Source organism: Condylostylus longicornis, unplaced genomic scaffold (genome assembly GCF_029603195.1).
Source record: "Condylostylus longicornis isolate FDR11 unplaced genomic scaffold, ASM2960319v2 ptg000399l, whole genome shotgun sequence".
NCBI classification, from domain to species: Eukaryota; Metazoa; Arthropoda; class Insecta; order Diptera; family Dolichopodidae; genus Condylostylus; species Condylostylus longicornis.
Genome location: NW_026578359.1, coordinates 1 through 21,827, shown reverse-complemented (window position 1 = coordinate 21,827; position 21,827 = coordinate 1). Strand labels below are relative to the sequence as shown.

The 21,827-nt window shown below is 39.1% G+C and overlaps 32 non-coding genes across 32 annotated transcripts; all 32 read right to left on the bottom strand.

The window, feature by feature from the left end:
- Positions 1 to 1,508: 1,508 nt before the first annotated feature.
- Trnal-aag (transfer RNA leucine (anticodon AAG)) lies at positions 1,509 to 1,588 on the bottom strand. The gene has a single exon. It is a non-coding gene; the product is annotated as a tRNA-Leu (tRNA).
- Positions 1,589 to 2,432: 844 nt separating this feature from the next.
- Trnal-aag (transfer RNA leucine (anticodon AAG)) lies at positions 2,433 to 2,512 on the bottom strand. Its single transcript has one exon. It is a non-coding gene; the product is annotated as a tRNA-Leu (tRNA).
- Positions 2,513 to 4,312: 1,800 nt separating this feature from the next.
- Positions 4,313 to 4,392, bottom strand: Trnal-aag (transfer RNA leucine (anticodon AAG)). Its single transcript has one exon. It is a non-coding gene; the product is annotated as a tRNA-Leu (tRNA).
- Positions 4,393 to 5,906: 1,514 nt separating this feature from the next.
- Positions 5,907 to 5,986, bottom strand: Trnal-aag (transfer RNA leucine (anticodon AAG)). Its single transcript has one exon. It is a non-coding gene; the product is annotated as a tRNA-Leu (tRNA).
- Positions 5,987 to 8,366: 2,380 nt separating this feature from the next.
- On the bottom strand, positions 8,367 to 8,446 carry Trnal-aag (transfer RNA leucine (anticodon AAG)). The gene has a single exon. It is a non-coding gene; the product is annotated as a tRNA-Leu (tRNA).
- Positions 8,447 to 9,826: 1,380 nt separating this feature from the next.
- Trnal-aag (transfer RNA leucine (anticodon AAG)) lies at positions 9,827 to 9,906 on the bottom strand. Its single transcript has one exon. It is a non-coding gene; the product is annotated as a tRNA-Leu (tRNA).
- A 164-nt stretch (positions 9,907 to 10,070) lies between these two features.
- Positions 10,071 to 10,150, bottom strand: Trnal-aag (transfer RNA leucine (anticodon AAG)). The gene has a single exon. It is a non-coding gene; the product is annotated as a tRNA-Leu (tRNA).
- Positions 10,151 to 10,605: 455 nt separating this feature from the next.
- Trnal-aag (transfer RNA leucine (anticodon AAG)) lies at positions 10,606 to 10,685 on the bottom strand. The gene has a single exon. It is a non-coding gene; the product is annotated as a tRNA-Leu (tRNA).
- A 681-nt stretch (positions 10,686 to 11,366) lies between these two features.
- On the bottom strand, positions 11,367 to 11,446 carry Trnal-aag (transfer RNA leucine (anticodon AAG)). Its single transcript has one exon. It is a non-coding gene; the product is annotated as a tRNA-Leu (tRNA).
- Positions 11,447 to 11,714: 268 nt separating this feature from the next.
- On the bottom strand, positions 11,715 to 11,794 carry Trnaf-aaa (transfer RNA phenylalanine (anticodon AAA)). The gene has a single exon. It is a non-coding gene; the product is annotated as a tRNA-Phe (tRNA).
- Positions 11,795 to 12,355: 561 nt separating this feature from the next.
- Positions 12,356 to 12,435, bottom strand: Trnal-aag (transfer RNA leucine (anticodon AAG)). The gene has a single exon. It is a non-coding gene; the product is annotated as a tRNA-Leu (tRNA).
- A 560-nt stretch (positions 12,436 to 12,995) lies between these two features.
- On the bottom strand, positions 12,996 to 13,075 carry Trnal-uag (transfer RNA leucine (anticodon UAG)). Its single transcript has one exon. It is a non-coding gene; the product is annotated as a tRNA-Leu (tRNA).
- A 258-nt stretch (positions 13,076 to 13,333) lies between these two features.
- On the bottom strand, positions 13,334 to 13,413 carry Trnal-aag (transfer RNA leucine (anticodon AAG)). Its single transcript has one exon. It is a non-coding gene; the product is annotated as a tRNA-Leu (tRNA).
- A 101-nt stretch (positions 13,414 to 13,514) lies between these two features.
- Trnal-aag (transfer RNA leucine (anticodon AAG)) lies at positions 13,515 to 13,594 on the bottom strand. The gene has a single exon. It is a non-coding gene; the product is annotated as a tRNA-Leu (tRNA).
- A 559-nt stretch (positions 13,595 to 14,153) lies between these two features.
- Trnal-uag (transfer RNA leucine (anticodon UAG)) lies at positions 14,154 to 14,233 on the bottom strand. Its single transcript has one exon. It is a non-coding gene; the product is annotated as a tRNA-Leu (tRNA).
- A 258-nt stretch (positions 14,234 to 14,491) lies between these two features.
- Trnal-aag (transfer RNA leucine (anticodon AAG)) lies at positions 14,492 to 14,571 on the bottom strand. Its single transcript has one exon. It is a non-coding gene; the product is annotated as a tRNA-Leu (tRNA).
- Positions 14,572 to 14,672: 101 nt separating this feature from the next.
- On the bottom strand, positions 14,673 to 14,752 carry Trnal-aag (transfer RNA leucine (anticodon AAG)). The gene has a single exon. It is a non-coding gene; the product is annotated as a tRNA-Leu (tRNA).
- A 560-nt stretch (positions 14,753 to 15,312) lies between these two features.
- Trnal-uag (transfer RNA leucine (anticodon UAG)) lies at positions 15,313 to 15,392 on the bottom strand. Its single transcript has one exon. It is a non-coding gene; the product is annotated as a tRNA-Leu (tRNA).
- A 258-nt stretch (positions 15,393 to 15,650) lies between these two features.
- Positions 15,651 to 15,730, bottom strand: Trnal-aag (transfer RNA leucine (anticodon AAG)). Its single transcript has one exon. It is a non-coding gene; the product is annotated as a tRNA-Leu (tRNA).
- Positions 15,731 to 16,013: 283 nt separating this feature from the next.
- On the bottom strand, positions 16,014 to 16,093 carry Trnal-uag (transfer RNA leucine (anticodon UAG)). Its single transcript has one exon. It is a non-coding gene; the product is annotated as a tRNA-Leu (tRNA).
- Positions 16,094 to 16,351: 258 nt separating this feature from the next.
- On the bottom strand, positions 16,352 to 16,431 carry Trnal-aag (transfer RNA leucine (anticodon AAG)). The gene has a single exon. It is a non-coding gene; the product is annotated as a tRNA-Leu (tRNA).
- Positions 16,432 to 16,714: 283 nt separating this feature from the next.
- Trnal-aag (transfer RNA leucine (anticodon AAG)) lies at positions 16,715 to 16,794 on the bottom strand. Its single transcript has one exon. It is a non-coding gene; the product is annotated as a tRNA-Leu (tRNA).
- Positions 16,795 to 17,070: 276 nt separating this feature from the next.
- Positions 17,071 to 17,150, bottom strand: Trnal-aag (transfer RNA leucine (anticodon AAG)). The gene has a single exon. It is a non-coding gene; the product is annotated as a tRNA-Leu (tRNA).
- A 260-nt stretch (positions 17,151 to 17,410) lies between these two features.
- Positions 17,411 to 17,490, bottom strand: Trnal-aag (transfer RNA leucine (anticodon AAG)). Its single transcript is given in 2 exon segments — positions 17,411 to 17,446; positions 17,453 to 17,490. It is a non-coding gene; the product is annotated as a tRNA-Leu (tRNA).
- A 283-nt stretch (positions 17,491 to 17,773) lies between these two features.
- On the bottom strand, positions 17,774 to 17,853 carry Trnal-aag (transfer RNA leucine (anticodon AAG)). Its single transcript has one exon. It is a non-coding gene; the product is annotated as a tRNA-Leu (tRNA).
- Positions 17,854 to 18,238: 385 nt separating this feature from the next.
- Positions 18,239 to 18,318, bottom strand: Trnal-aag (transfer RNA leucine (anticodon AAG)). Its single transcript has one exon. It is a non-coding gene; the product is annotated as a tRNA-Leu (tRNA).
- Positions 18,319 to 18,703: 385 nt separating this feature from the next.
- Trnal-aag (transfer RNA leucine (anticodon AAG)) lies at positions 18,704 to 18,783 on the bottom strand. The gene has a single exon. It is a non-coding gene; the product is annotated as a tRNA-Leu (tRNA).
- A 373-nt stretch (positions 18,784 to 19,156) lies between these two features.
- Positions 19,157 to 19,236, bottom strand: Trnal-aag (transfer RNA leucine (anticodon AAG)). The gene has a single exon. It is a non-coding gene; the product is annotated as a tRNA-Leu (tRNA).
- A 745-nt stretch (positions 19,237 to 19,981) lies between these two features.
- On the bottom strand, positions 19,982 to 20,061 carry Trnal-aag (transfer RNA leucine (anticodon AAG)). The gene has a single exon. It is a non-coding gene; the product is annotated as a tRNA-Leu (tRNA).
- A 421-nt stretch (positions 20,062 to 20,482) lies between these two features.
- Positions 20,483 to 20,562, bottom strand: Trnal-uag (transfer RNA leucine (anticodon UAG)). The gene has a single exon. It is a non-coding gene; the product is annotated as a tRNA-Leu (tRNA).
- Positions 20,563 to 20,975: 413 nt separating this feature from the next.
- On the bottom strand, positions 20,976 to 21,055 carry Trnal-aag (transfer RNA leucine (anticodon AAG)). Its single transcript has one exon. It is a non-coding gene; the product is annotated as a tRNA-Leu (tRNA).
- A 249-nt stretch (positions 21,056 to 21,304) lies between these two features.
- Trnal-aag (transfer RNA leucine (anticodon AAG)) lies at positions 21,305 to 21,384 on the bottom strand. The gene has a single exon. It is a non-coding gene; the product is annotated as a tRNA-Leu (tRNA).
- Between the last annotated feature and the right edge of the window lie 443 nt (positions 21,385 to 21,827).

Here is a 21,827-nt window from a genome sequence, read left to right as displayed (position 1 = left end):
AAATGTTCGTGAAAGATTTATGTTGAAAGTATCATGTTAGCAGAGAGTATGAGTGATGGGTTTTTGAGACTTTGTTCTACGAGACACAGACTTAAGAAAACCAGGAAAAGAAATCAAGCATGCTATCCTCTTGTCTCCCGCCCTAGGAGTACCACCACACTTGGCGGTGCAATTGTTGTCTGAGCTCAGTCACCCGTAAGCTTTTGATATTTTCTCAACCTCGGGATCTACGGTTCTTTTTCCCCTTTGTTAGAATGACGACCTCCTTCTTCTCCGTTTTTACATGCTTTCTGTCTACGCTGCTCACGCTAGACATCCATGACCCTAACTTTCTGGGTATGTTGTTTATCCTTCTTCTTTGTGGTTATATTATATACTTCACGCATCATTTCATTCTCAGATGCCTAAAGTATCCTGCGTTCGTGGTCTTAATGATTGTGACCGGCTTTTTTATCTACGTTTCCATAGTTCAGTGTGTTTTTCCCTAGCTTTTCCCCATGGTTTCTTACTTTGCCAACTCTTCCTCCATGTGGTTAACGGTATCCACGCTCTCTGCTGCGGGTACTTACGTGTTGAACTCCGGATTTTGCTGGACTTGCACCATTCTTCCATTCGCCACAATGATCACCATTCCCACGCTTTGGGCCGCGAATCTTATTACACGCCCTTTCGGACTGCGGTCTTAGCGCAGCCTCTTAGACCACCTGGCTAACTTGTCTACTATATTGGTTTTCAATCAAATGTTCGTGAAAGATTTATGTTGAAAGTATCATGAAAAAAGAGAGTATGAGTGATTGTAAATCAAAGAATAACAACTGTGGGATTCAAACCCACGCCCTTTCGGACTGCGGCCTAAACGCAGCGCCTTAGACCACTCGGCCAACTTGTCTACTATTAATACTCATTGGTCAAATCAATACTAGTTCTGTGAAAGATTTATATTGAAAGTATCACGAAGAGTATGAGTGATTGTAAATCAAAGAATAACAAGTATGGGATTCAAACGCACGCCCTTTCGGACTGCGGTCTTAGCGCAGCGCCTTAGACCACTCGGCCAACTTGTCTACTATTAATACTCATTGGTCAAATCAATACTAGTTCTGTGAAAGATTTATATTGAAAGTATCACGAAAAAGAAGAGTATGAGTGATTGTAAATCAAAGAATAACAAGTATGGGATTCAAACGCACGCCCTTTCGGACTGCGGTCTTAGCGCAGCGCCTTATACCACTCGGCCAACTTGTCTACTATTAATACTCATTGGTCAAATCAATACTAGTTCTGTGAAAGATTTATGTTGAAAGTATCATGAAAGTATGAGTGATTGTAAATCAAAGAGTGACAAGTGTGGAATTCGAACCCATGCCCTTTCGGACTGCGGCTTTAGACCACTTGGCCAACTTGTCTACTATTAGTTTTCAATTGGTCAAATCAATATTAGTTCTGTGAAAGATTTATGTTGAAAGTATCAGGAAAAAAGAGAGTATGAGTGATTGTAAATCAAAGAATGACAAGTGTGGGATTCGAACCCACGCCCTTTCGGACTGCGGCCTTAACGCAGCGCCTTAGACCGCTCGGTCAACTTGTCTGCTATTAGTTTTCAATTGGTCATATTAGTTCTAAAGATTTATGTTGAAAGTATCATGTTAGCAGAGAGTATGAGTGATTGTAAATCAAAGAATAACAAGTGTGGGTTCGAAGTGATTGTAAATCAAAGAATAACAAGTGTGGGATTCAAACGCACACCCTTTCGGGCTGCGGTCTTAGCGCAGCCCTTGTCTACTATATTAGTTTTCAATTGGTCAAATGTTCGTGAAAGATTTATGTTGAAAGTATCATGAAAAAAGAGAGTATGAGTGATTGTAAATCAAAGAATGACAAGTGTGTGATTCGAACCCACGGCCTTTCGGACTGCGGCCTTAACGCAGCGCCTTAGACCACTCGGCCAACTTGTATTAATACTCATTGGTCAAATCAATACTAGTTCTGTGAAAGATTTATATTGAAGTATCACGAAAAAGAAGAGTATGAGTGAAAATCAAAGAATGACAAGTATGGGATTCAAACGCACGCCCTTTCGGACTGCGGCCTTAACGCAGCGCCTTAGACCGCTCGGTCAACTTGTCTGCTATTAGTTTTCAATTGGTCATATTAGTTCTAAAGATTTATGTTGAAAGTATCATGTTAGCAGAGAGTATGAGTGATTGTAAATCAAAGAATAACAAGTGTGGGTTCGAAGTGATTGTAAATCAAAGAATAACAAGTGTGGGATTCAAACGCACACCCTTTCGGGCTGCGGTCTTAGCGCAGCCCCTTAGACCACTTGGCCAACTTGTCTACTATATTAGTTTTCAATTGGTCAAATGTTCGTGAAAGATTTATGTTGAAAGTATCATGAAAAAAGAGAGTATGAGTGATTGTAAATCAAAGAATGACAAGTGTGTGATTCGAACCCACGGCCTTTCGGACTGCGGCCTTAACGCAGCGCCTTAGACCACTCGGCCAACTTGTCTACTATTAATACTCATTGGTCAAATCAATACTAGTTCTGTGAAAGATTTATATTGAAGTATCACGAAAAAGAAGAGTATGAGTGAAAATCAAAGAATGACAAGTATGGGATTCAAACGCACGCCCTTTCGGACTGCGGTCTTAGCGCAGCGCCTTATACCACTTGGCCAACTTGTCTACTATTAGTTTTCAATTGGTCAAATCAATATTAGTTCTGATATGTTGAAAGTATCATGAAAGTATGAGTGATTAGTGATTGTAAATCAAAGAATGACGTGGAATTCAAACCCACGCCCTTTCGGACTGCGGTCTTAGCGCAGCCCCTTAGACCAACTTAAACTTGTCTACTATATTAGTTTTCAATTGGTCAAATGTTCGTGAAAGATTTATGTTGAAAGTATCATGAAAAAAGAGAGTATGAGTGATTGTAAATCAAAAAGTGGTCTAACTTGTCTACTATATTAGTTTTCAATTGGTCAAATGTTCGTGAAAGATTTATGTTGAAAGTATCATGTTAGCAGAGAGTATGAGTGATGGGTTTTTGAGACTTTGTTCTACGAGACACAGACTTGAGAAAACCAGGAAAAGAAATCAAGCATGCTATCCTCTTGTCTCCCGCCCTAGGAGTACCACCACACTTGGCGGTGCAATTGTTGTCTGAGCTCACTCACCCGTAAGCTTTTGATATTTTCTCAACCTCGGGATCTACGGTTCTTTTTCCCCTTTGTTAGAATGACGACCTCCTTCTTCTCCGTTTTTACATGCTTTCTGTCTACGCTGCTCACGCTAGACATCCATGACCCTAACTTTCTGGGTATGTTGTTTATCCTTCTTCTTTGTCACGCATCATTTCATTCTCAGATGCCTAAAGTATCCTGCGTTCGTGGTCTTAATGATTGTGACCGGCTTTTTTATCTACGTTTCCATAGTTCAGTGTGTTTTTCCCTAGCTTTTCCCCATGGTTTCTTACTTTGCCAACTCTTCCTCCATGTGGTTAACGGTATCCACGCTCTCTGCTGCGGGTACTTACGTGTTGAACTCCGGATTTTGCTGGACTTGCACCATTCTTCCATTCGCCACAATGATCACCATTCCCACGCTTTGGGCCGCGAATCTTATTACACGCCCTTTCGGACTGCGGTCTTAGCGCAGCCTCTTAGACCACTTGGCTAACTTGTCTACTATATTGGTTTTCAATCAAATGTTCGTGAAAGATTTATGTTGAAAGTATCATGAAAAAAGAGAGTATGAGTGATTGTAAATCAAAGAATAACAACTGTGGGATTCAAACCCACGCCCTTTCGGACTGCGGCCTAAACGCAGCGCCTTAGACCACTCGGCCAACTTGTCTACTATTAATACTCATTGGTCAAATCAATACTAGTTCTGTGAAAGATTTATATTGAAAGTATCACGAAGAGTATGAGTGATTGTAAATCAAAGAATAACAAGTATGGGATTCAAACGCACGCCCTTTCGGACTGCGGTCTTAGCGCAGCGCCTTATACCACTCGGCCAACTTGTCTACTATTAATACTCATTGGTCAAATCAATACTAGTTCTGTGAAAGATTTATGTTGAAAGTATCATGAAAGTATGAGTGATTGTAAATCAAAGAGTGACAAGTGTGGAATTCGAACCCATGCCCTTTCGGACTGCGGCTTTAGCGCAGTGCCTTAGACCACTTGGCCAACTTGTCTACTATTAGTTTTCAATTGGTCAAATCAATATTAGTTCTGTGAAAGATTTATGTTGAAAGTATCATGAAAAAAGAGAGTATGAGTGATTGTAAATCAAAGAATGACAAGTGTGGGATTCGAACCCACGCCCTTCCGGACTGCGGCCTTAACGCAGCGCCTTAGACCGCTCGGCCAACTTGTCTGCTATTAGTTTTCAATTGGTCATATTAGTTCTGTGAAAGATTTATGTTGAAAGTATCATGTTAGCAGAGAGTATGAGTGATTGTAAATCAAAGAATAATAAGTGTGGGTTCGAAGTGATTGTAAATCAAAGAATAACAAGTGTGGGATTCAAACGCACACCCTTTCGGACTGCGGTCTTAGCGCAGCCCCTTAGACCACTTGGCCAACTTGTCTACTATATTAGTTTTCAATTGGTCAAATGTTCGTGAAAGATTTATGTTGAAAGTATCATGAAAAAAGAGAGTATGAGTGATTGTAAATCAAAAAGTGGTCTAACTTGTCTACTATATTAGTTTTCAATTGGTCAAATGTTCGTGAAAGATTTATGTTGAAAGTATCATGTTAGCAGAGAGTATGAGTGATTGTAAATCAAAGAATAACAAGTGTGGGATTCGAACCCACGCCCTTTCGGACTGCTGCCTTAACGCAGCGCCTTAGACCACTCGGCCAACTTGTCTACTAATGGAAAGGTTCTCGCTGTAACCACACAGACAACAAGTCCCGCCGCGAGTATACCGAATGCAATGGGGGTCCATGGTCCATTGGAAACTTGTGATGGGGTGGATTCAATGATGGTAGTTGATATTCCATCACCCCAGTGGGAGAGCTTCTGGTCATAAGCGTCGATGGCGGTCCACAGAGAAGTCCAAAACGTACGGTACAGGATTGGGGTGACAACGTAAATGGTTCTCCCAACGATGGCAGAGGCCGCGAGTCCGCTAATAATAAATAAGACCATCAGGGTCCTACGGACAAGGGGATAGACTCGTACGACAATAAAGATGGCAAATGCCAAACTTAGTAGTACGGAAATAAAATACAGCATCATCGGACTGATGATCGTTCCGCCGAGGTCCAATATGTGGAGGAACGTGTTGGTACTCATCATCGTGGCAGAGGTTGGAATGTGTCAAAATTGATGAGTTGGCAAACAGAGCAAAAAAACTCAAGAACTGATTGTGTTGCCACAGCGAGACGCATGTAGGGACTGGACAAGCGCTAAGACAGTGAACTTTTATCCTTCAGTTTGGTTCTGATCGAAGCAGGCAGCACGCCAACTAATACTCATTGGTCAAATCAATACTAGTTCTGTGAAAGATTTATATTGAAAGTATCACGAAAAAGAAGAGTATGAGTGATTGTAAATCAAAGAATGACAAGTATGGGATTCAAACGCACGCCCTTGCGGTCTTAGCGCAGCGCCTTATACCACTTGGCCAACTTGTCTACTATTAGTTTTCAATTGGTCAAATCAATATTAGTTCTGTGAAAGATTTATGTTGAAAGTATCATGAAAGTATGAGTGATTGTAAATCAAAGAGTGATAAGTGTGGAATTCGAACCCATGCCATTTCGGACTGCGGCTTTAGCGCAGTGCCTTAGACCACTTGGCCAACTTGTCTACTATTAGTTTTCAATTGGTCAAATCAATATTAGTTCTGTGAAAGATATGAGTGATTGTAAATCAAAGAATGACAAGTATGGGATTCGAACCCACGCCCTTTCGGACTGCGGCCTTAACGCAGCGCCTTAGACCGCTCGGCCAACTTGTCTGCTATTAATACTCATTGGTCAAATCAATACTAGTTCTGTGAAAGATTTATATTGAAAGTATCATGAAAAAAGAGAGTTTTAGTGATTGTAAATCAAAGAATGACAAGTGTGGGATTCGAACCCACGCCCAAAAGGGAGTATGGGTGATTGTAAATCAAAGAATAACCAGTGTGTAATTCAAACCCATGCCCTTTCGGACTGCGGCCTTAACGCATCGCCTCACACCACTTGGCCAACTTGTCTACTATACAGTTTCGTGGAAGATATAGTTTTGTGTCGGAGATTTATCTTGAAAGAATCATGAAAAAAGAGAGTATGAGTGATTGTAAATCAAAGAATAACAACTATGGGATTCGAACCCACGCCCTTTCAGACTGCGGAAACGCAGCGCCTTGGACCACTCGGCCAACTTGTCTACTATTAATACTCATTGGTCAAATCAATACTAGTTCTGTGAAAGATTTATATTGAAAGTATCACGAAAAAGAAAAGTATGAGTGATTGTAAATCAAAGAATGACAAGTATGGGATTCAAACGCACGCCCTTTCGGACTGCGGTCTTAGCGCAGCCTCTTAGACCACTTGGCCAACTTGTCTACTGTATTAGTTTTCAATTGGTCAAATGTTCGTGAAAGATTTATGTTGAAAGTATCATGAAAACATAAATCATGAAAAAAGAGAGTATGAGTGATTGTAAATCAAAGAATAACAACTGTGGGATTCAAACCCACGCCCTTTCGGACTGCGGCCTAAACGCAGCGCCTTAGACCACTCGGCCAACTTGTCTACTATTAATACTCATTGGTCAAATCAATACTAGTTCTGTGAAAGATTTATATTGAAAGTATCACGAAAAAGAAGAGTATGAGTGATTGTAAATCAAAGAATAACAAGTATGGGATTCAAACGCACGCCCTTTCGGACTGCGGTCTTAGCGCAGCGCCTTATACCACTTGGCCAACTTGTCTACTATTAGTTTTCAATTGGTCAAATCAATATTAGTTCTGTGAAAGATTTATGTTGAAAGTATCATGAAAGTATGAGTGATTGTAAATCAAAGAGTGACAAGTGTGGAATTCGAACCCATGCCCTTTCGGACTGCGGCTTTAGCGCAGTGCCTTAGACCACTTGGCCAACTTGTCTACTATTAGTTTTCAATTGGTCAAATCAATATTAGTTCTGTGAAAGATTTATGTTGAAAGTATCATGAAAAAAGAGAGTATGAGTGATTGTAAATCAAAGAATAACAAGTGTGGGATTCGAACCAACGCCCTTTCGGACTGCGGCCTTAACGCAGCGCCTTAGACCGCTCGGCCAACTTGTCTACTAATGGAAAGGTTCTCGCTGTAACCACACAGACAACAAGTCCCGCCGCGAGTATACCGAATGCAATGGGGGTCCATGGTCCATTGGAAACTTGTGATGGGGTGGATTCAATGATGGTAGTTGATACTCCATCACCCCAGTGGGAGAGCTTCTGGTCATAAGCGTCGATGGCGGTCCACAGAGAAGTCCAAAACGTACGGTACATGATTGGGGTGACAACGTAAATGGTTCTCCCAACGATGGCAGAGGCCGCGAGTCCGCTAATAATAAATAAGACCATCAGGGTCCTACGGACAAGGGGATAGACTCGTACGACAATAAAGATGGCAAATGCCCAAACTTAGTAGTACGGAAATAAAATACAGCATCATCGGACTGATGATCGTTCCGCCGAGGTCCAATATGTGGAGGAACGTGTTGGTACTCATCATCGTGGCAGAGGTTGGAATGTGTCAAAATTGATGAGTTGGCAAACAGAGCAAAAAAACTCAAGAACTGATTGTGTTGCCACAGCGAGACACATGGAGCATGTAGGGACTGGACAAGCGCTAAGACAGTGAACTTTTATCCTTCAGTTTGGTTCTGATCGAAGCAGGCAGCATGCCAACTAATACTCATTGGTCAAATCAATACTAGTTCTGTGAAAGATTTATATAGAAAGTATCACGAAAAAGAAGAGTATGAGTGATTGTAAATCAAAGAATGACAAGTATGGGATTCAAACGCACGCCCTTGCGGTCTTAGTTCAGCGCCTTATACCACTTGGCCAACTTGTCTACTATTAGTTTTCAATTGGTCAAATCAATATTAGTTCTGTGAAAGATTTATGTTGAAAGTATCATGAAAGTATGAGTGATTGTAAATCAAAGAGTGACAAGTGTGGAATTCAAACCCATGCCCTTTCGGACTGCGGCTTTAGCGCAGTGCCTTAGACCACTTGGCCAACTTGTCTACTATTAGTTTTCAATTGGTCAAATCAATATTAGTTCTGTGAAAGATTTATGTTGAAAGTATCATGAAAAAAGAGAGTATGAGTGATTGTAAATCAAAGAATGACAAGTATGGGATTCGAACCCACGCCCTTTCGGACTGCGGCCTTAACGCAGCGCCTTAGACCGCTCGGCCAACTTGTCTGCTATTAATACTCATTGGTCAAATCAATACTAGTTCTGTGAAAGATTTATATTGAAAGTATCATGAAAAAAGAGTTTTAGTGATTGTAAATCAAAGAATGACAAGTGTGGGATTCGAACCCACGCCCAAAAGAGAGTATGGGTGATTGTAAATCAAAGAATAACCAGTGTGTAATTCAAACCCATGCCCTTTCGGACTGCGGCCTTAACGCATCGCCTCACACCACTTGGCCAACTTGTCTACTATACAGTTTCGTGGAAGATACAGTTTTGTGTGGGAGATTTATCTTGAAAGAATCATGAAAAAAGAGAGTATGAGTGATTGTAAATCAAAGAATAACAACTATGGGATTCGAACCCACGCCCTTTCGGACTGCGGAAACGCAGCGCCTTGGACCACTCGGCCAACTTGTCTACTATTAATACTCATTGGTCAAATCAATACTAGTTCTGTGAAAGATTTATATTGAAAGTATCACGAAAAAGAAAAGTATGAGTGATTGTAAATCAAAGAATGACAAGTATGGGATTCAAACGCATGCCCTTTCGGACTGCGGTCTTAGCGCAGCCTCTTAGACCACTTGGCCAACTTGTCTACTATATTAGTTTTCAATTGGTCAAATGTTCGTGAAAGATTTATGCTGAAAGTATCATGAAAACATAAATCATAAAGAGAGTATGAGTGATTGTAAATCAAAGAATAACAACTGTGGGATTCAAACCCACGCCCGCAGCGCCTTAGACCACTCGGCCAACTTGTCTACTATTAATACTCATTGGTCAAATCAATACTAGTTCTGTGAAAGATTTATATTGAAAGTATCACGAAAAAGAAGAGTATGAGTGATTGTAAATCAAAGAATAACAAGTATGGGATTCAAACCCACGCCCGCAGCGCCTTAGACCACTCGGCCAACTTGTCTACTATTAATACTCATTGGTCAAATCAATACTAGTTCTGTGAAAGATTTATATTGAAAGTATCACGAAAAAGAAGAGTATGAGTGATTGTAAATCAAAGAATAACAAGTATGGGATTCAAACGCACGCCCTTTCGGACTGCGGTCTTAGCGCAGCGCCTTATACCACTTGGCCAACTTGTCTACTATTAGTTTTCAATTGGTCAAATCAATATTAGTTCTGTGAAAGATTTATGTTGAAAGTATCATGAAAGTATGAGTGATTGTAAATCAAAGAGTGACAAGTGTGGAATTCGAACCCATGCCCTTTCGGACTGCGGCTTTAGCGCAGTGCCTTAGACCACTTGGCCAACTTGTCTACTATTAGTTTTCAATTGGTCAAATCAATATTAGTTCTGTGAAAGATTTATGTTGAAAGTATCATGAAAAAAGAGAGTATGAGTGATTGTAAATCAAAGAACGACAAGTGTGGGATTCGAACCCACGCCCTTTCGGACTGCGGCCTTAACGCAGCGCCTTAGACCGCTCGGCCAACTTGTCTGCTATTAATACTCATTGGTCAAATCAATACTAGTTCTGTGAAAGATTTATATTGAAAGTATCATGAAAAAAGAGAGTTTTAGTGATTGTAAATCAAAGAATGACAAGTGTGGGATTCGAACCCACGCCCAAAAAGAGAGTATGAGTGATTGTAAATAAAAGAATGACAAGTGTGGGATTCGAACCCACGCCCTTTCGGACTGCGGCCTTAACGCAGCGCCTTAGACCACTCGGCCAACTTGTCTACTATTAATACTCATTGGTCAAATCAATACTAGTTCTGTGAAAGATTTATATTGAAAGTATCACGAAAAAGAAGAGTATGAGTGATTGTAAATCAAAGAATGACAATGGGATTCAAACGCACGCCCTTTCGGACTGCGGTCTTAGCGCAGCACCTTATACCACTTGGCCAACTTGTCTACTATTAGTTTTCAATTGGTCAAATCAATATTAGTTCTGTGAAAGATTTATATTGAAAGTATCACGAAAAAGAAGAGTATGAGTGATTGTAAATCAAAGAATAACAAGTATGGGATTCAAACGCACGCCCTTTCGGACTGCGGTCTTAGCGCAGCGCCTTATACCACTTGGCCAACTTGTCTACTATATTAGTTTTCACTTGGTCAAATGTTCGTGAAAGATTTATGTTGAAAGTATCATGAAAAAAGAGAGTATGAGTGATTGTAAATCAAAGAATGACAAGTGTGGGATTCAAACCCACGCCCTTTCGGACTGCGGCCTTAACGCAGCGCCTTAGACCACTCGGCCAACTTGTCTGCTATTAATACTCATTGGTCAAATCAATACTAGTTCTGTGAAAGATTTATATTGAAAGTATCATGAAAAAAGAGAGTTTTAGTGATTGTAAATCAAAGAATGACAAGTGTGGGATTCGAACCCACGCCCAAAAGAGAGTATGGGTGATTGTAAATCAAAGAATAACCAGTGTGTGATTCAAACCCATGCCCTTTCGGACTGCGGCCTTAACGCATCGCCTCACACCACTTGGCCAACTTGTCTACTATACAGTTTCGTGGAAGATACAGTTTGGAGATTTATCTTGAAAGAATCATGGAAAAAGAGAGTATAAGTGATTGTAAATCAAAGAATAACAACCGTGGGATTCAAACCCACGCCCTTTCGGACTGCGGCCTAAACGCAGCGCCTTAGACCACTCGGCCAACTTATCTACTATTAATACTCATTGGTCAAATCAATACTAGTTCTGTGAAAGATTTATATTGAAAGTACTCACGAAAAAGAAGAGTATGAGTGATTGTAAATCAAAGAATGACAAGTATGACGCACACCCTTTCGGACTGCGGTCTTAGCGCAGCCCCTTAGACCACTTGGCCAACTTGTCTACTATATTAGTTTTCAATTGGTCAAATGTTCGTGAAGATTTATGTTGAAAGTATCATGAAAAAAGAGAGTATGAGTGATTGTAAATCAAAGAATGACAAGTGTGGGATTCGAACCCACGCCCTTTCGGGCTGCGGCCTTAACGCAGCGCCTTAGACCACTCGGCCAACTTGTCTACTATTAATACTCATTGGTCAAATCAATACTAGTTCTGTGAAAGATTTATATTGAAAGTACTCACGAAAAAGAAGAGTATGAGTGATTGTAAATCAAAGAATGACAAGTATGACGCACACCCTTTCGGACTGCGGTCTTAGCGCAGCCCCTTAGACCACTTGGCCAACTTGTCTACTATATTAGTTTTCAATTGGTCAAATGTTCGTGAAGATTTATGTTGAAAGTATCATGAAAAAAGAGAGTATGAGTGATTGTAAATCAAAGAATGACAAGTGTGGGATTCGAACCCACGCCCTTTCGGGCTGCGGCTTTAACGCAGCGCCTTAGACCACTCGGCCAACTTGTCTACTATTAATACTCATTGGTCAAATCAATACTAGTTCTGTGAAAGATTTATATTGAAGTATCACGAAAAAGAGGAGTATGCGTGATTGTAAATCAAAGAATGACAAGTATGGGATTCAAACGCACGCCCTTTCGGACTGCGGTCTTAGCGCAGCACCTTATACCACTTGGCCAACTTGTCTACTATTAGTTTTCAATTGGTCAAATCAATATTAGTTCTGTGAAAGATTTATGTTGAAAGTATCATGAAAGTATGAGTGATTAGTGATTGTAAATCAAAGAATGACGTGGAATTCAAACCCACGCCCTTTCGGACTGCGGTCTTAGCGCAGCCCCTTAGACCACTTGGCCAACTTAAACTTGTCTACTATATTAGTTTTCAATTGGTTAAATGTTCGTGAAAGATTTATGTTGAAAGTATCATGAGAGTATGAGTGATTGTAAATCAAAAAGTGGTCTAACTTGTCTACTATATTAGTTTTCAATTGGTCAAATGTTCGTGAAAGATTTATGTTGAAAGTATCATGAAAAAAGAGAGTATGAGTGATTGTAAATCAAAGAATGACAAGTGTGGGATTCGAACCCACGCCCTTTCGGACTGCGGCCTTAACGCAGCGCCTTAGACCACTCGGCCAACTTGTCTACTATTAATACTCATTGGTCAAATCAATACTAGTTCTGTGAAAGATTTATATTGAAAGTATCACGAAAAAGAAGAGTATGAGTGATTGTAAATCAAAGAATGACAAGTATGCGATTCAAACGCACGCCCTTTCGGACTACGGTCTTAGCGCAGCCCCTTAGACCACTTGGCCAACTTGTCTACTATATTAGTTTTCAATTGGTCAAATGTTCGTGAAAGATTTATATTGAAAGTATCACGAAAAAGAAGAGTATGAGTGATTGTAAATCAAAAAATGACAAGTATGGGATTCAAAGGCACGCCCTTTCGGACTGCGGTCTTAGCGCAGCCCCTTAGACCACTTGGCCAACTTGTCTACTATATTAGTTTTCAATTGGTCAAATGTTCGTGAAAGATTTATGTTGAAAGTATCATGAAAAAAGAGAGTATGAGTGATTGTAAATCAAAAAGTGGTCTAACTTGTCTACTATATTAGTTTTCAATTGGTCAAATGTTCGTGAAAGATTTATGTTGAAAGTATCATGAAAAAAGAGAGTATGAGTGATTGTAAATCAAAGAATGACAAGTGTGGGATTCGAACCCACGCCCTTTCGGACTGCGGCCTAAACGCAGCGCCTTAGACCACTCGGCCAACTTATCTACTATTAATACTCATTGGTCAAATCAATACTAGTTCTGTGAAAGATTTATATTGAAAGTATCACGAAAAAGAAGAGTATGGAATGACAAGTATGAGATTCAAACGCACACCCTTTCGGACTGCGGTCTTAGCGCAGCCCCTTAGACCACTTGGCCAACTTGTCTACTATATTAGTTTTCAATTGGTCAAATGTTCGTGAAAGATTATGTTGAAAGTATCATGAAAAAAGAGAGTATGAGTGATTGTAAATCAAAGAATGACAAGTGTGGGATTCGAACCCACGCCCTTTCGGACTGCGGCCTTAACGCAGCGCCTTAGACCACTCGGCCAACTTGTCTACTATTAATACTCATTGGTCAAATCAATACTAGTTCTGTGAAAGATTTATATTGAAAGTATCATGAAAAAAGAGAGTATGAGTGATTGTAAATCAAAGAATGACAAGTGTGGGATTCGAACCCACGCCCTTTCGGACTGCGGCCTTAACGCAGCGCCTTAGACCACTCGGCCAACTTGTCTACTATTAATACTCATTGGTCAAATCAATACTAGTTCTGTGAAAGATTTATATTGAAAGTATCACGAAAAAGAAGAGTATGAGTGATTGTAAATCAAAGAATGACAAGTATGCGATTCAAACGCACGCCCTTTCGGACTACGGTCTTAGCGCAGCCCCTTAGACCACTTGGCCAACTTGTCTACTATATTAGTTTTCAATTGGTCAAATGTTCGTGAAAGATTTATATTGAAAGTATCACGAAAAAGAGAGTAGGAGTGATTGTAAATCAAAAAATGACAAGTATGGGATTCAAACGCACGCCCTTTCGGACTGCGGTCTTAGCGCAGCCCCTTAGACCACTTGGCCAACTTGTCTACTATATTAGTTTTCAATTGGTCAAATGTTCGTGAAAGATTTATGTTGAAAGTATCATGAAAAAAGAGAGTATGAGTGATTGTAAATCAAAAAGTGGTCTAACTTGTCTACTATATTAGTTTTCAATTGGTCAAATGTTCGTGAAAGATTTATGTTGAAAGTATCATGAAAAAAGAGAGTATGAGTGATTGTAAATCAAAGAATAACAAGTGTGGGATTCGAACCCACGCCCTTTCGGACTGCGGCCTAAACGCAGCGCCTTAGACCACTCGGCCAACTTATCTACTATTAATACTCATTGGTCAAATCAATACTAGTTCTGTGAAAGATTTATATTGAAAGTATCACGAAAAAGAAGAGTATGGAATGACAAGTATGAGATTCAAACGCACACCCTTTCGGACTGCGGTCTTAGCGCAGCCCCTTAGACCACTTGGCCAACTTGTCTACTATATTAGTTTTCAATTGGTCAAATGTTCGTGAAAGATTATGTTGAAAGTATCATGAAAAAAGAGAGTATGAGTGATTGTAAATCAAAGAATGACAAGTGTGGGATTCGAACCCACGCCCTTTCGGACTGCGGCCTTAACGCAGCGCCTTAGACCACTCGGCCAACTTGTCTACTATTAATACTCATTGGTCAAATCAATACTAGTTCTGTGAAAGATTTATATTGAAAGTATCATGAAAAAAGAGAGTATGAGTGATTGTAAATCAAAGAATGACAAGTGTGGGATTCGAACCCACGCCCTTTCGGACTGCGGCCTTAACGCAGCGCCTTAGACCACTCGGCCAACTTGTCTACTATTAATACTCATTGGTCAAATCAATACTAGTTCTGTGAAAGATTTATATTGAAAGTATCACGAAAAAGAAGAGTATGAGTGATTGTAAATCAAAGAATGACAAGTATGGGATTCAAACGCACGCCCTTTCGGACTACGGTCTTAGCGCAGCCCCTTAGACCACTTGGCCAACTTGTCTACTATATTAGTTTTCAATTGGTCAAATGTTCGTGAAAGATTTATATTGAAAGTATCACGAAAAAGAAGAGTATGAGTGATTGTAAATCAAAAAATGACAAGTATGGGATTCAAACGCACGCCCTTTCGGACTGCGGTCTTAGCGCAGCCCCTTAGACCACTTGGCCAACTTGTCTACTATATTAGTTTTCAATTGGTCAAATGTTCGTGAAAGATTTATGTTGAAAGTATCATGAAAAAAGAGAGTATGAGTGATTGTAAATCAAAAAGTGGTCTAACTTGTCTACTATATTAGTTTTCAATTGGTCAAATGTTCGTGAAAGATTTATGTTGAAAGTATCATGAAAAAAGAGAGTATGAGTGATTGTAAATCAAAGAATGACAAGTGTGGGATTCGAACCCACGCCCTTTCGGACTGCGGCCTAAACGCAGCGCCTTAGACCACTCGGCCAACTTATCTACTATTAATACTCATTGGTCAAATCAATACTAGTTCTGTGAAAGATTTATGTTGAAAGTATCACGAAAAAGAAGAGTATGGAATGACAAGTATGAGATTCAAACGCACACCCTTTCGGACTGCGGTCTTAGCGCAGCCCCTTAGACCACTTGGCCAACTTGTCTACTATATTAGTTTTCAATTGGTCAAATGTTCGTGAAAGATTATGTTGAAAGTATCATGAAAAAAGAGAGTATGAGTGATTGTAAATCAAAGAATGACAAGTGTGGGATTCGAACCCACGCCCTTTCGGACTGCGGCCTTAACGCAGCGCCTTAGACCACTCGGCCAACTTGTCTACTATTAATACTCATTGGTCAAATCAATACTAGTTCTGTGAAAGATTTATATTGAAAGTATCACGAAAAAGAAGAGTATGAGTGATTGTAAATCAAAGAATGACAAGTATGGGATTCAAACGCACGCCCTTTCGGACTGCGGTCTTAGCACAACGCCTTATACCACTTGGCCAACTTGTCTACTATTAGTTTTCAATTGGTCAAATCAATATTAGTTCTGTGAAAGATTTATGTTGAAAGTATCATGAAAGTATGAGTGATTAGTGATTGTAAATCAAAGAATGACAAGTGTGGGATTCGAACCCACGCCCTTTCGGACTGCGGCCTAAACGCAGCGCCTTAGACCACTCGGCCAACTTATCTACTATTAATACTCATTGGTCAAATCAATACTAGTTCTGTGAAAGATTTATATTGAAAGTATCACGAAAAAGAAGAGTATGGAATGACAAGTATGAGATTCAAACGCACACCCTTTCGGACTGCGGTCTTAGCGCAGCCCCTTAGACCACTTGGCCAACTTGTCTACTATATTAGTTTTCAATTGGTCAAATGTTCGTGAAAGATTATGTTGAAAGTATCATGAAAAAAGAGAGTATGAGTGATTGTAAATCAAAGAATGACAAGTGTGGGATTCGAACCCACGCCCTTTCGGACTGCGGCCTTAACGCAGCGCCTTAGACCACTCGGCCAACTTGTCTACTATTAATACTCATTGGTCAAATCAATACTAGTTCTGTGAAAGATTTATATTGAAAGTATCACGAAAAAGAAGAGTATGAGTGATTGTAAATCAAAGAATGACAAGTATGGGATTCAAACGCACGCCCTTTCGGACTGCGGTCTTAGCACAACGCCTTATACCACTTGGCCAACTTGTCTACTATTAGTTTTCAATTGGTCAAATCAATATTAGTTCTGTGAAAGATTTATGTTGAAAGTATCATGAAAGTATGAGTGATTAGTGATTGTAAATCAAAGAATGACAAGTATGGGATTCGAACCCACGCCCTTTCGGACTGCGGCCTTAACGTAGCGCCTTAGACCACTCGGCCAACTTGTCTACTATTAATACTCATTGGTCAAATCAATACTAGTTCTGTGAAAGATTTATATTGAAAGTATCACGAAAAAGAAGAGTATGAGTGATTGTAAATCAAAGAATGACAAGTATGGGATTCAAACGCACGCCCTTTCGGACTACGGTCTTAGCGCAGCCCCTTAGACCACTTGGCCAACTTGTCTACTATATTAGTTTTCAATTGGTCAAATGTTCGTGAAAGATTTATGTTGAAAGTATCATGAAAAAAGAGAGTATGAGTGATTGTAAATCAAAGAATAATAAGTGTGGGATTCGAACCCACGCCCTTTCGGACTGCGGCCTTAACGCAGCGCCTTAGACCACTCGGCCAACTTGTCTACTATTAATACTCATTGGTCAAATCAATACTAGTTCTGTGAAAGATTTATATTAAAAGTATCACGAAAAAGAAGAGTATGAGTGATTGTAAATCAAAGAATGACAAGTATGGACTGCGGTCTTAGCACAACGCCTTATACCACTTGGCCAACTTGTCTACTATTAGTTTTCAATTGGTCAAATCAATATTAGTTCTGTGAAAGATTTATGTTGAAAGTATCATGAAAGTATGAGTGATTAGTGATTGTAAATCAAAGAATGACAAGTGTGGGATTCGAACCCACGCCCTTTCGGAATGCGGTCTTAACGCAACGCCTTAGACCACTCGGCCAACTTGTCTACTATTAATACTCATTGGTCAAATCAATACTAGTTCTGTGAAAGATTTATATTGAAAGTATCATGAAAAAAGAGAGTATGAGTGATTGTAAATCAAAGAATGACAAGTGTGGGATTCAAACGCACGCCCTTTCGGACTGCGGTCTTAGCACAACGCCTTATACCACTTGGCCAACTTGTCTACTATTAGTTTTCAATTGGTCAAATCAATATTAGTTCTGTGAAAGATTTATGTTGAAAGTATCATGAAAGTATGAGTGATTAGTGATTGTAAATCAAAGAATGACAAGTGTGGGATTCGAACCCACGCCCTTTCGGACTGCGGCCTTAACGCAACGCCTTAGACCACTCGGCCAACTTGCCTACTATTAATACTCATTAGTCAAATCAATACTAGTTCTGTGAAAGATTTATATTGAAAGTATCACGAAAAAGAAGAGTATGAGTGATTGTAAATCAAAGAATGACAAGTATGGGATTCAAACGCACGCCCTTTCGGACTGCGGTCTTAGCGCAGCCCCTTAGACCACTTGGCCAACTTGTCTACTATATTAGTTTTCAATTGGTCAAATGTTCGTGAAAGATTTATGTTGAAAGTATCATGAAAAAAGAGAGTATGAGTGATTGTAAATCAAAAAGTGGTCTAACTTGTCTACTATATTAGTTTTCAATTGGTCAAATGTTCGTGAAAGATTTATGTTGAAAGTATCATGAAAAAAGAGAGTATGAGTGATTGTGAATCAAAGAATGACAAGTGTGGGATTCGAACCCACGCCCTTTCGGACTGCGGCCTTAACGCAGCGCCTTAGACCACTCGGCCAACTTGTCTACTATTAATACTCATTGGTCAAATTAATACTAGTTCTGTGAAAGATTTATATTGAAAGTATCACGAAAAAGAAGAGTATGAGTGATTGTAAATCAAAGAATAACAAGTATGGGATTCAAACGCACGCCCTTTCGGACTGCGGTCTTAGCGCAGCCCCTTAGACCACTTGGCCAACTTGTCTACTATATTAGTTTTCAATTGGTCAAATGTTCGTGAAAGATTTATGTTGAAAGTATCATGAAAAAAGAGAGTATGAGTGATTGTAAATCAAAAAGTGGTCTAACTTATCTACTATATTACTTTTCAATTGGTCAAATGTTCGTGAAAGATTTATGTTGAAAGTATCATGAAAAAAGAGAGTATGAGTGATTGTGAATCAAAGAATGACAAGTGTGGGATTCGAACCCACGCCCTTTCGGACTGCGGCCTTAACGCAGCGCCTTAGACCACTCGGCCAACTTGTCTACTATTAATACTCATTGGTCAAATTAATACTAGTTCTGTGAAAGATTTATATTGAAAGTATCACGAAAAAGAAGAGTATGAGTAATTGTAAATCAAAGAATGACAAGTATGGGATTCAAACGCACGCCCCTTTCGGACTGCGGTCTTAGCGCAGCCCCTTAGACCACTTGGCCAACTTGTCTATATTAGTTTTCAATTGGTCAAATGTTCGTGAAAGATTTATGTTGAAAGTATCATGAAAAAAGAGAGTATGAGTGATTGTAAATCAAAAAGTGGTCTAACTTGTCTACTATATTAGTTTTCAATTGGTCAAATGTTCGTGAAAGATTTATGTTGAAAGTATCATGAAAAAAGAGAGTATGAGTCAAAGAATAACAAGTGTGGGATTCGAACCCACGCCCTTTCGGACTGCGGCCTTAACGCAACGCCTTAGACCACTCGGCCAACTTATCTACTATATTAGTTTTCAATTGGTCAAATGTTCGTGAAAGATTTATGTTGAAAGTACATGAAAAAAGAGAGTATGAGTGATTGTAAATCAAAAAGTGGTCTAACTTGTCTACTATATTAGTTTTCAATTGGTCAAATGTTCGTGAAAGATTTATGTTGAAAGTATCATGAAAAAAGAGAGTATGAGTGATTGTAAATCAAAAAGTGGTCTAAGTCTACTATATTAGTTTTCAATTGGTCAAATGTTCGTGAAAGATTTATGTTGAAAGTATCATGAAAAAAGAGAGTATGAGTGATTGTAAATCAAAAAGTGGTCTAACTTGTCTACTATATTAGTTTTCAATTGGTCAAATGTTCGTGAAAGATTTATGTTGAAAGTATCATGAAAAAAGAGAGTATGAGTGATTGTAAATCAAAAAGTGGTCTAACTTGTCTACTATATTAGTTTTCAATTGGTCAAATGTTCGTGAAAGATTTATGTTGAAAGTATCGTGAAAAAAGAGAGTATGAGTGATTGTAAATCAAAAAGTGGTCTAACTTGTCTACTATATTAGTTTTCAATTGGTCAAATGTTCGTGAAAGATTTATGTTGAAAGTATCATGAAAAAAGAGAGTATGAGTGATTGTAAATCAAAAAGTGGTCTAACTTGTCTACTATATTAGTTTTCAATTGGTCAAATGTTCGTGAAAGATTTATGTTGAAAGTATCATGAAAAAAGAGAGTATGAGTGATTGTAAATCAAAGAATAACAAGTGTGGGATTCGAACCCACGCCCTTTCGGACTGCGGCCTTAACGCAACGCCTTAGACCACTCGGCCAACTTATCTACTATATTAGTTTTCAATTGGTCAAATGTTCGTGAAAGATTTATGTTGAAAGTACATGAAAAAAGAGAGTATGAGTGATTGTAAATCAAAAAGTGGTCTAACTTGTCTACTATATTAGTTTTCAATTGGTCAAATGTTCGTGAAAGATTTATGTTGAAAGTATCATGAAAAAAGAGAGTATGAGTGATTGTAAATCAAAAAGTGGTCTAACTTGTCTACTATATTAGTTTTCAATTGGTCAAATGTTCGTGAAAGATTTATGTTGAAAGTATCGTGAAAAAAGAGAGTATGAGTGATTGTAAATCAAAAAGTGGTCTAACTTGTCTACTATATTAGTTTTCAATTGGTCAAATGTTCGTGAAAGATTTATGTTGAAAGTATCATGAAAAAAGAGAGTATGAGTGATTGTAAATCAAAGAATGACAAATGTGGGATTCAAACCCACGCCCTTTCGGACTGCGGCCTAAACGCAGCGCCTTAGACCACTCGGCCAACTTATCTACTATTAATACTCATTGGTCAAATCAATACTAGTTCTGTGAAAGATTTATATTGAAAGTATCACGAAAAAGAAGAGTATGGAATGACAAGTATGAGATTCAAACGCACACCCTTTCGGACTGCGGTCTTAGCGCAGCCCCTTAGACCACATGGCCAACTTGTCTACTATATTAGTTTTCAATTGGTCAAATGTTCGTGAAAGATTTATGTTGAAAGTATCACGAAAAAGAAGAGTATGGACAAGTATGAGATTCAAACGCACACCCTTTCGGACTGCGGTCTTAGCGCAGCCCCTTAGACCACTTGGCCAACTTGTCTACTATATTAGTTTTCAATTGGTCAAATGTTCGTGAAAGATTTATGTTGAAAGTATCACGAAAAAAGAGAGTATGAGTGATTGTAAATCAAAGAATGACAAGTGTGGGATTCAAACCCACGCCCTTTCGGACTTCGGCCTTAACGCAGCGCCTTAGACCACTCGGCCAACTTGTCTACTATTAATACTCATTGGTCAAATCAATACTAGTTCTGTGAAAGATTTATATTGAAAGTATCACGAAAAAGAAGAGTATGGAATGACAAGTATGAGATTCAAACGCACACCCTTTCGGACTGCGGTCTTAGCGCAGCCCCTTAGACCACATGGCCAACTTGTCTACTATATTAGTTTTCAATTGGTCAAATGTTCGTGAAAGATTTATGTTGAAAGTATCATGAAAAAAGAGAGTATGAGTCAAAGAATAACAAGTGTGGGATTCGAACCCACGCCCTTTCGGACTGCGGCCTTAACGCAACGCCTTAGACCACTCGGCCAACTTATCTACTATATTAGTTTTCAATTGGTCAAATGTTCGTGAAAGATTTATGTTGAAAGTACATGAAAAAAGAGAGTATGAGTGATTGTAAATCAAAAAGTGGTCTAACTTGTCTACTATATTAGTTTTCAATTGGTCAAATGTTCGTGAAAGATTTATGTTGAAAGTATCATGAAAAAAGAGAGTATGAGTGATTGTAAATCAAAAAGTCGTCTAACTTGTCTACTATATTAGTTTTCAATTGGTCAAATGTTCGTGAAAGATTTATGTTGAAAGTATCGTGAAAAAAGAGAGTATGAGTGATTGTAAATCAAAAAGTGGTCTAACTTGTCTACTATATTAGTTTTCAATTGGTCAAATGTTCGTGAAAGATTTATGTTGAAAGTATCATGAAAAAAGAGAGTATGAGTGATTGTAAATCAAAGAATGACAAGTGTGGGATTCAAACC